Genomic DNA, 12370 nt, shown 5'->3' on the forward strand with positions numbered 1-12370 from the left:
ACCCAGTCTATCAGGAACAAGGACAGGTGGACAGTGACATAGAGGACTTTAAAAGTCATACACCAGAAATCTCTGAAAAGGTAGCAAATGAAATAAAGAAGCAAATCCATGGGGCTATAGAGAAAATCAAGCTAGAATTAGTTTCTCACATAAAGACAGAAATAAAAACCTTAGTAAATGAGTTACTCAGCATAGCTAGAGAAGAAATAGATAGGAAAATAGAAGAGCATGGGAAATTGATTGACACCTTGAATGAAAATATACAAAAAAAGCAGAAACAAATTTAAAGACATATCCAATAAACAAAAAATTCTATTGAAAGCTGGAAAAAAATGTTTAAATGAAGCTGAGGATAGAATTTCAGACCTTGAGGACAGGATTACAGAAAGCGATCATGAAAGAGTAGAACTAAAAAAAAACAAAGTAGCATGAAATGACAATCCAGAAGCTTCAAGATGATGCCAAGAGAAACAATATGACTAAAAGGCATCAGTGAAGATGCAGAAATCAATGCAAATGACATAACTAAACTATTCATAGAAGTAATAGGACAAAATTTTCCAAACAAGGGAAAAAATCTGATATACAGATAACTGAGGCATACGGAATGCCAAAGAGCCACAATCAACACCAATCTACACCCAGACATACAGTATTTAAGATCCCAGAAAAAACTAAAAAAAGAATACTAAAAGCTGTTAGGGAAAGGCAAATTAACTTATCAAGGAAAGACATTAGGATCACAGAGGACTTTTCAGCACAAAACTTCTGGTTAAGATGAGCTTGAAGTATTTTAAGCCCTAAATGAAAACAACTTTCATCCCAGACTGATGTACCCAGAAAAATATCTTTCACATTTAGTGGAGAAACAAGATAATTCCATGACAAAGATCAACTAAATAAATTCATGTACACCAACCCAAGTCAACAAAGACATACTAGAATGACATTCAAGACATACTAGACAGAGATAAAAATGACCACAATCTCCAGAACAACAACAAAGGGGAAGAGCAGAAAACAAATAACAGGAACATAACATGATGAAATTGAGTCAGTACATATCTGTTATATCCATAAATGTAAATAGCCTCAAAACTCCTATCAAATGACATAGGTTGAAAGAATGGATTAAGAATCAAGATATCACAATATGCTATATACAAGAAATACTCTGACTCAAAAAATAAGCTCATAGATTAAAAATCAAAGGATGGAAAACAGTATTCCATGCCACAGGAAACCAGAAGGAAGTAGGGGTAACTATCCTATTTGCAGACAAAGTAAACTTCAAACCTAAAATGATTAAAAGAGCTAAAGAAGGACACTATATACTTATTAGTGGGAAACTTCAAGAGGGAGAACCAACAATTATAAATACATGTGCACCAAATACAGGAGCACCCACCTGTATAAGACAAATACTAATGGGCATGAAAAACCAAATACTCAAGAACACAATTGTAATAGGAGACCTTAACACCTCACTGTTACAAAGAGGTAGATCAACTAGATAAAAAGTCAGCAAAGAAATAATGGAGCTGATTATACCTGTGACCAAATGGACTTTGTGGATGTTTACAGAGTGTTCTAGTCAACTACATCAGAATACACGTTCTTCTCATCTGTGCATGGGACTGTCTCCAAAATAGATCATATATTAACCCATAAATGGTTCTTAAGTAAACGCAAAAGGATTGAAATTATCCCATATGTAATATCTGACCATGGCACACTAAAATTTGAAATCAATGGCAAAAAATTGCAAAACCTGCATAAGTACATGGAAATTTAATAACAATCTTCTATACAACCAGTGGGTAACACGGGAATTTAAGGAAGAAATAGAACAATACCTACAGTTCAATGGAAATGGAAATACAGCACACTGTAAACTATGGGACAGAATGAATGCAGTCCTAAGAGGGAAATATATAGCAATAAATCAAGAAAACAGAATGAGCACAAATAAACAACTTAATGCTTCATCTCAAGTTTCTAGAAAAGGAAGAGCAAGTCAAATCCAAAGCTAATAGAAGAGAGGAAATTGTAAAGATCGGAGTAGAAATTAATGCAATTGAAACTAAAAAGCAAAACAAAGAACTAAAGAATAAAAGAGCTAGTTTTCTGATGAAATAAACAAAATTGATAAGCCTCTAGCAAACCTTACCAAGAAAAAGAAACAAAACTCAAATTCACACAATAAGGACTAAAAAAAAGGAAGTTACTACAGATCCCATGGAAATCCAAAAGATCATGAATACCTACTTTGAAAATGTCTACTCAACTAGGGTGGAAAACATGGAGGAAATGGACAGATTTCTAGAAACATGTGAACTACCAAAGCTCTATCAAGAAGATGTAATAACTTTGAAAATCCCTATATCAGCTACTGAAATTGAAAACATGACTAACAACTTATCAACAAAGAAAAGCCCAGTTTCTGATTCAGTATTCACGGCTGAATTCTATAAGAAATTTAGAGAAAATTTGATGCTAATTCACCTTAAACTCTTCAATGAAATTGAAAGAGAAAGAATCTTCCCTAACTCATTCCTGGAGGCAAATATCACGTTGATACCAAAACCAGAGAAAGACTCAACCAAAAAAGGAATTGTAGGCCAGTCTCACTAATGAACATTCATGCAAAGATTCTGGTAAATGGAATGTAGCAAGTCACCAGGAAAATTATACACGATGACCAAGTGGGATTCATTCCAGGAATGCAAAGATGCTTTAACGTATGCAAATCAATAGATGTAATACACCACATCAACAGAGACAAAAAACAGAGCCAAACATAATCATCTCAATAGATGAAGAAAAAAACTTTTGATAAAGTCAAACATCTATTCATGATAAAAACCCTACAGAAACTCAGAACACATGGTATCTACATCAATCTCATGAAGGCCATTTATGACAAACCAACAGCCAACATGACACTAAGTGGACAAAAACTGACAGCCTTCACTCTAAAATCAGGAACAAGACAAAGATGTCCACTATCAACACACCTATTCAATATAGTTCTGGAAATATTATCCAGAGCAACTAGAGAAGAGAAAGAAATAAAGCTATAAAGATAGAAAAATAATAAGTTAAATTATCGTTATTTGCAGATGACATGATACTTTACATAAAAGATTCCAAGAACTCCATTAAAAACTACTAGAGATAATAAACAAATTCAGCAGCATAGATGGATACAAATTCAACACTCAAAAATCAATAGCATTTCTGTATATAAACAAAAATCTCCATGAGAGAAAGGAAATATCACCTTTCTCTAAATAGCATCTAAAAAATGAAATACCTAGGAATCAACTTAACTGAGAATGTAAAAGACCTATAGGCTCAAAATTATAGTACTCTAAAAAAAGAGTTTCAACATATTAGAAAATGGAAACATATTCCTTGCTCTTGGCTAGGTAGAACCAATATTGTGAAAATGGCTATATTCCCCAAACTGTTATATCGGTTTAATGCAATCCCAATCAAAATACCATTAACATACCTCACGGATCTAGAGAAAATATTCTTAAAATTTATTTGGAAACGGAAGAAACCTAGAATAGCAGTGGCAATTCTGGGCAACAAAGGGAAGGCAAAAGTCATCTCAATTCCTGACTTGAAACTATACTACAAAGCCACAGTGATAAAATCAGCACGGTACTGACAAAGAAATAGACCTGAGAATCAATGGAATGGATCAGTCCATGCAAAGAAAGCTACAAAGACACTCAGCCACCTGATATTTGACATAGGGGCTAAACATGTTTACTGGAAAAAAAGATAGTTTCTTTAATAAATGGTATTGGAAAAATTGGCTATCCACCTGCCGAAGACTAAACTAGTTTAGTTGGATCAAAGATCTAAATATTAAAACAGAAACACTAAATCTACTGGAAGAAAAGTAGGTACACATCTTGGAGACATAGAGGTAGGCAGAGAATTCATGAACAAAATGCAAACTGCACATGAAATACTTCAAAGAATCAACAACTGGGATCTCATATTAAAAGTTTTACACTTAAAAAGAAATCACCAACGAAGTGAAAAAGAAACCTACATCATGGGAAAGTATTTTAACCAACAATCCCTCAAATGACTTACATCCATAATAATCCTTATATATATGTATATGAAGAATTGAAAAACATCAAGTCTACCAAACTCAAAGACCCCCCTCCAAAAATGGGCATCAGAGATGACCACACGGTTCTCAGGTGAAGATATACAAATGGCAAATAAACACATGAAGAAATGCTCACCATCACTGGTCATTGGAGAAATGCAAATTAAAACCACACTGAGACTTATTTCAACTCACTTTGGAAAGAATGGCTGCTGTCAAGAAAACAACAGATAACAAATGCTGGCAAGGCTGAGGGGAAAAGGAACACTGCTCCACTGCTGGTGGGAGTGTAGACTGGTGCAACCACTGTGGAAATCAGTATGGAGAATTCTCAGAAGACTTGGATTGGAAGTTCCATTCAATCCAACTATTCCCTTCCTTGATATTTTCCCAGAAAAATTGAGAAGGTCATGTCACAGTGATGTATGTGCACTGGTGTGCATAGCAGCACAGTTTGTGATAGCTAAATCTTGGGAACAACCAAAATGTCCATCAACTGCAGAGTGGATGAAAAAGATGTCCTACTTTTATACAATGAAATATTACTCAGCTCTTAAAAAGGATGATCTAGAGGCCTTTATAGGTAAATGGATGCTACTTGAGACTATCCTCATAAGTAAAATAAATCAGATTCACATTTGTGAATAGCACATTGCCTCTCTAATGTAAAAAAATAATAAAAAACTGAAAGAGTAATAAGATCCAAAATGTATAATAGATACTGTAAAAATCAAAGGGAAAGAAAGCGCTCTAAAGGATGTAACTATATATATAAATGTGTAAGACAGATGACCATATTACTAATTTTTTGGATCACTGAACAGACTGGTTTGCATTGTCAATGTTTTGAGTGTCTATCCACTTCTTATGTTTCAATTTTGTAACTTGAACAACTATCTCTAAGATGACAATATGTAATATGTCAACTAGTGATTTCTTTTCTTTTCTTTTCTTTTTTTTTTTTTTTTTTATCGGTACCAGGGATTGAACTCATGACTGCCTGCTTGCAAGGCAGGCGCTTGCCGCTGAGCTAAATCCCCAGCCCCCAACTAGTGATTTCTTAGTGTTAATTTTACTTTTCTTTTTTGTTGAATTCTGTATTATTCTACTTTTTTCTATTTTGTTTTTTTCTTTCTTCCTTTAAATAAAAAAAAATCAAAACTTTAAAAGGGATATTGAGATTTGCAAAGCTGCTGACTAAATATATAAAGTTACAATATTAAAAAAGACCCCAAAGAGACATAGTTTATCACTATGCTTAATCACACAGCTTAATTTTCATCAGATGTGTCTTAGAAGAGGAAGAATTGTATGTTTTGTTTAAATTATTCCAAAGTTCAGGTTCAAAGCAAAAGTGTGAGTTAAAACAAATCCATGTGTATCAGGCATCACAACTGCTGATTTAATGTTTATACAGAATGAATAAGAAAGTTTTGCCAATAAAATAATTTTGTTGATTAGGAAGTAAATTATAAGATATATAAATATTTATTTAGGTTCTTATAAGAATTTTTCCTAGTAGAACTTTATTAGAAATAAAATAATAGAAATTATAAATGTCAATGTATATTTTTTAAATTATAACTGACAAAATTATACATATTTACTGGGTATATTGTGACATTTTAATACACGTATGTAATGTTAAAAGACGTATTAGGGTAACTAGCATTTTCATTATCTCAAACTGTTCACTTCTTTTTATTGAGAGCCTTTGATAACTGCTCTATTGGCTGCTGAAATTTATGATTAATTATTGCAACCTTAGTTATGCTAATGTTCTACAGAACATTGCTAATTATTCCTGCTATTCAAATGTGTTTCTGTATCCACTAATCATGCTTCCTCCAATCTTTCCTCCTAGTACACCTTTCCAAGCTCTAAAAACCCCTTTCTGCTTCTATGCAGTTGATGTTTTGTGCTTGTGCGTGTGTGTGTGTGTGTGTGTGCGTGTGCGTGTGCGTGCGTGCGTGCGTGTGTGTGTGTGTGTGTGTGTGTGTCTTTGGTTTTTGTTTGGTTTGGTTTTCTTTTGCTTTCACATATAAAGTGTAACGTGCAGTATTTGAGTACTTGCCTTTCTGACTTCTCTTTATTCCTCTGTGTGTATATTGATGCTGTATTTTCATTTTTAAACATTTTTTAAAGAATTTTTTACATGACTTAAACATTTCTCAGGCTTACTCAGTATTCTAGGAGAAATATGTATGCTTCAATGATTTGTAGCACATACAGTGGTTTGAAGAGAGGCTGAAAGAGCGATGTCTTCAGGCTTTGTCCCATGTTGAGACAACTTGATATATAATGGAACATGAATGAAAAAAACCAAGCCAGTCTTAATGTTGTATTCCAATGTCAACCAACAATTAAAAAAATGATTACTACTGAACTTAAAAATACAATTGTCTCAATTTGTCTTTTTAGAGTTGGAAAAACATTTTTGGTTCAGTAAAAATAAAAATATTTTAAAAATATTCTTATTGGTGACTCATAAAATTCTGACTCACTCTGCTTGATATGTAATATTTTTCTTTTCTTTTTTTCCTTTTTTTGTACCAGGGGTTGAACTCATGACCTTGAACTTGCCATGCAAGTGCTTGGGCTGCTGAGCTAAATTTACAACCCTGTGTAATATTTTTCAAAGAAACTTAGACAAACTGTGCATAGTAAAGAATCACTGAGAATTACATATTATAGAATTATGATACATTAAAAAAGCTAATTAGATAATGTTTCTAAAAGAATAACAATAGCTTCTCCCACGATTACTGATACAGTGAGTTCTGAAAAGACACAGAGCTCCTTTGCTTTACTGAGGCCCTTAATCAAAAGTTGGGTTGTGTAAATTTCAAGATTGATAACGTAACTTGCTTTGGCCAATTCACCTGGTCCTCCTACTGTAAGTCATATTCTTTCAATCATTTGTTAACTGTGTTACAGATGGTAAGCTATCCTGATTATGCTTGATAAGTTTAGCATCAAACTTCCCAATATAAAAGTCTTCCTTATCTTATCAATTTCAAGTTTAGATTTTCTTCATCTCCATAAGCTTTTCTCCTGCAATTTCAAGTTGAGAACTTGTTTAAACAGCTTGTTTAGCACTCATACATTTCCCTAATTACTTTTATATTAAAATAAATAATGATCTTTCAAAACTAGGGAAGTAGTAACTCAAAATAGAGGGTTTAAATTTAATCATTAAGTAGCTGAAGTCAACACTGGTTAAGCAAAATCAAGGGGAAGATAATATAAGACAGTATGTTGAGAATTTGTGAATGAATAATACAAAATTTCTATTATCTTTACTTGGTAATAATGCATTTTCATGATATACACTGCTGCATTCAAATATATATTATTATGCTGCATTCAAATATATATTATATACATGGAGCAGAGCAATTATATCTAGCTTAATAACATGTCTATGACTTCACATAATTATTTCTTTGTGCTGTCATTATCTATAATATGCTACAGTAGATCTTTTCTTTCTTAGATGATTGAAATTGTACACCCTTCAATTAACACCTTCCCCACTTCCATTTACATTCACACCAGCAATGATAACTGTAGGCCTCCTCTTTATGTGTTCAGCTTATTTACTATTCTATGCTTTGTTAACCGGCTTTTAGTCATTTTGGCAACATACTTGAGAGAAGACACATGTTGGTTGGCAGTTTTAGAGAATTCAGTCCATGGCTTGTTGTTTCCATTGATGTGAATTTTAGGTGAAGTAGCGCTCCAGTGACCTATTCTTTTCAACTAGGTACCGCAACCTAAGTTTCTGTTACCTCCCAAAGATGTCAATGAATTATAATCTCATCTCATCACTGATGAAGTTAGAGTCCTCATGATCCAATCACTTGTCTAAATCCCTAATCCGTATATTGCTATATTAGGGAACAAACACTCAATTCATGAATCTGTGGGAATACTCTATGTTTAAACCATAATGTACGTATGTGTGAGATTATGAAATATTGTTATTTCTATGACTGATGTATTCCACTTAGCACAACAATCTCCAGGTTCAATCATGTTGTGACAAATGACAGAATATCTTTCTTTTGATGACTGTATAGTATCCCACCATGTTAAAAATTCATTCATATATTTATGGACATTTAAGTTCCTTCTTAACTTGATTTTTATGAATCAATGAATAATGCTGTAATGAATTTTTGAGAGCCAATATCATTTCACTTCCTTTGCATGCATATAGAGAAGAGGAATTGCTGGATCCCATGGTAATGTTTTGCTTGGTTTATTTCTGGAAAATCCACACATATTAATAAGGGTTGCTATTTTTCTTAGCAATAGGAAAAAAAATTCAAAATTTATATGAAATTACAGAAGGCTGAAAAGGGTCAAAGTAATCTTCTAAAACAAAATAACCTACAAAATTGCAGATATCACCCTACCTCATTTTAAAATGTCAAAATGTATTACGTCAACGTAATCAGAGATCATGGCACAAGTAAGAATATAGCCATATCCAAGAATAGAACAAGATGGAGAACAGAAATAAATCCATACATTTGCAGTTGATTGGTTTTTGATTATGGTGGTAAATACATACAACAGGAAAGGACAATTCTTTAATTAAATAGTTATTGGTAAATGTGAATATTCCAGTTTGAAGAAAGAAAGTGCATACTTATCCCACAAAATCAACTAAAAATGAATTAAAGATCTGAAACTGTACAACTGCTAAAAGATACAACTAAAACAACTATTAAAGTAAAATATGCAAATATGATTGCATCAAAGAAAAACCTTCTGTAAAACAACAACAACAAAACAGAACTAACAGAAATCAACAGGCTGAAAGGACACTCCACAGATAGGGACGAATATTTGCAAGTCTTATATCTTAAAATAATTAATGTCGAAAAGCAAGAAATTCAAACATTTTAAGAAAATAAGTAATCTGACCAAACTTGGTCCAATGACCTAAATAGACATCTCAATGGAAGATACACAAATTACCTACAAATGCATAAAAATATTCTATATCATATCTATCTGGTAAAGCATTTTATACCACAATAAAGTATCAAATTACATCTATTAAAATGTCAGTTATCAAACCAAAAAAACCCTAACATTGGTGAAGATGTGAAGTGAAAGCAATCTTCATGCCAGTTTGGTTGGTATTAGCATCGTTCTTATTACCGTACGGTAGCACATTTACAGTTTTGGTAGTCTAAGGTAGGTATGAATATGTGCAATCTTTTTGCTGTGAACTGTTTTGGTACCTTTAAAACTCCTGTGTTAAATCCTAACCCTCAATGTTAAACTACTTGAAACTGAGGTCTCGGAGGGGATTCGGTGGTGTGGATGTACATTTCATGAATCCCGTCTTTCTCTTATGTGAGACCTGACAGACAGACTGTCATTTCTGAACAAAGAAACTGCTCCTCATCAGACACCAAGTGGTTCCACTATAAACCTTCTCAGCCTCTAAAGCTGTGGAAAATATATATTATTTATAACAAGCCACTCCTGACATAGTAATTTTTGTAGCAGCTAGAAAATAATGAAATATTCTTCCTAAGTTGAAAAGAATTTATTAAATATCTTCTGTATTTTGGTCCTGGGAATATAACGATAAGTTAGGTAATATCCCTGATCTTCTAAAAAGTTTAACCTAGCAGAAAAATAGGTGTGTGGAAAGGAAACTAAAGTAATAAATATCCGAGGCACATTTTAGTACTGTGCAGAACAAGGGGGATTTACTAACTTAAGGCATCCAATCGACCATTCTTACAGAGTGGACAGTCTTAAAATATTTGTTAATTTATGAACTTCTCAGATGTTTGGCAAGAACAGATTTTGCTTCCATACCGTAAAGGAAGTCTATTCATAGGATTGGAGTTTTTATAAAGATTTCCTTTGACTGTTGGATCAATGGCCTTGCATCCAGTTGGTCCAAAGGGTCATATTCACTTATGGATATGACCAACAGAGTGTATCCTCAATAAACTCAATTTATCACATGTGAACAAAGAATTACCAGTGTGATAAGTTAAAGTAACTTGAGCAAAAAGCTCCCGAGAATTTTTCAGCTTCATTTTTAGGGCAGACATCTAGGCCCCCACCAAAACAAACTTCCTTGCTCTTACCCTTCGTACAGACCCTAATAGTCACAGACAGGAACACGTGAGACAAATGCAGTGCGGTAACCCTGAAGGAGAGTGCACACAGGCCCGAAGCCGAAGTGCTGGCTCAAATCGCTCAGCTGTGCCTCTTTCTGAAATATGAGTTTCCTGGAAACAATTTGACCTCAAACATAGGACAAACACGAACAGAAAGAAACTTAGAGGTGACAGAGAAGTAGACTAAAAATTAAATATGAGTGAGTGGTTAAAGGAGTGACTGAGAGTTTAGATTGGTGCTCATCAATTATGTTACATACAGGAATGGCCAGAAGAATGGCTCAAACACCTCTGAACGGAGGACAAACAGTATTTTCCTTCAGTTAAGAAGGATAAGCATTTCTAAAATGCAGAGTAAAACAATCATTAAATGTTCCTGTAGATACAGATACAATTTTTCCTCCACTGAAAGCTCCCTGGAACTTTAAAACAGGTCCCCGTATTGCTGATAGGGAAGTTGAATTCTACAGGGCTTCAGTGGTTTGTTATAATAACACACAACAAACCTGGCTAGAACCCAAATTAGGTCCCCCAATTTGCTTCTTTGCCTGCTTCCAGCATAGTTGAGATCTCTGAATTATTTAATCAAAACTGGATCATACTTCCCTGAGCTCAATAAGGTGAGAATATTCTATTTAATAACATTTCCTCTTTGCAAACCAAAGGGCTTTTGCAATGAAAAATGCAGACATAAAACATCACATTTTTATGGCTTAAAGGTACTATGTAATTCCCACTAGGAAGCATATCCTGTGCTCTTGTACTTATTATGTAAGAACGCTTTCATGCTCATCAGTGCTATCCATGGGTTTACAAATTTTGAGGAATCACTACTCTAAATAATGCAGCTAAGGGATTTTTGACAGGCTAGGGATTTGCTCAGACAAAGAGTAAAACGGGTTTGGGGTCTCTGGAAAGTGTGGAATAATGACCCAAGCAAATGACTAGTCCCAGTAGTGGGAGGCTCACCAGAAAGATGGGGAAAAGGAACATAGTGAACAGAATACACTGATTTTTTGAAGCTAACCTAAATTGTTAGAAAAAGAAAATTGGTTTACATCACCATGTTAGCAAAAAAATCTGAAAGGTGGAAGGACAAGAAGTTGCAGGGCTTGTGAGCAGAAATCTGAATCCTACTACAGAGGGCAGCTGAAGACCTGAAGCATGCACGTCCATGTGACCCCCACTCCAGAAGACTTGGGGAGAGGAAGGCACAAGTAGGCAGAGTCATCTACCAAAGGATACCAGCACCTGGGAGGCTGAGGCGGGAAGATGGCTGTGAGTTCAAGGCCAGCCTGAACTGCGTAGTGAGACCCTGTCTAATAAAGACAGAGAAGGCAAATAACTAAGCAAAAAAAAATTATAGACTGAAATCTGTTTCCAGAATCTTAAGTTTTATCTCTTTTTGTGTAGATAGGTGACTACCTTTCCTCCAATGCAGAACAACTAGATTTGGTTCTCAAAGAATTATAAGGAGAGATTCCATACTCACAGACATTGCATACTGCTGAGGAAAAAGAGTGTGAATTTAAAGAATAAAGTGAGTATATGCCTTTAGCTCTAGTTCACCTGTTTTTCCCATGGTGCTGACATCTGGATTCATGAACAGTAGAAGAAATAGAATTTTTTCTCTGTAAAAATAATGACAGAGGAAAAACCTATAGAAAGTGACAGCTGGCTGTCTCTGGACTGCATCTGAATCTCTCAACTCAGAAATTCACTTTGTGAAAGTCTGTTCATTCAACAGAAAACAATACCAAATAAATAAGTGATAAATAAGATGTATAATAAAACAAAAGGAATCAGAAGAGAAATAATGAAACAGATTACAAAAAATCATTTCCTTAGGGAAAGGAAGATATTTCCCAATAAAAAAAGAGAAACTCTACAATGATGTTAATACCAGACAGCGTTATTGCATGTTAAGTAATGGCAATAATACTAGTTAAAGTAAGTTAATGGTGAAAATGTAACTCAAGCAAACCATGTTGGAATATAGTTTGGAGGTGAATCTAAACATGCACCTCCTCTGTGATTCAGCAAATCTTCTCTTAGGTACATATAAAAAATGCAA

This window comes from Cavia porcellus, unplaced genomic scaffold (genome assembly GCF_034190915.1).
Source record: "Cavia porcellus strain 051 isolate PalLab524CR breed Dunkin Hartley unplaced genomic scaffold, mCavPor4.1 scaffold_24, whole genome shotgun sequence".
Taxonomy (NCBI): domain Eukaryota; kingdom Metazoa; phylum Chordata; class Mammalia; order Rodentia; family Caviidae; genus Cavia; species Cavia porcellus.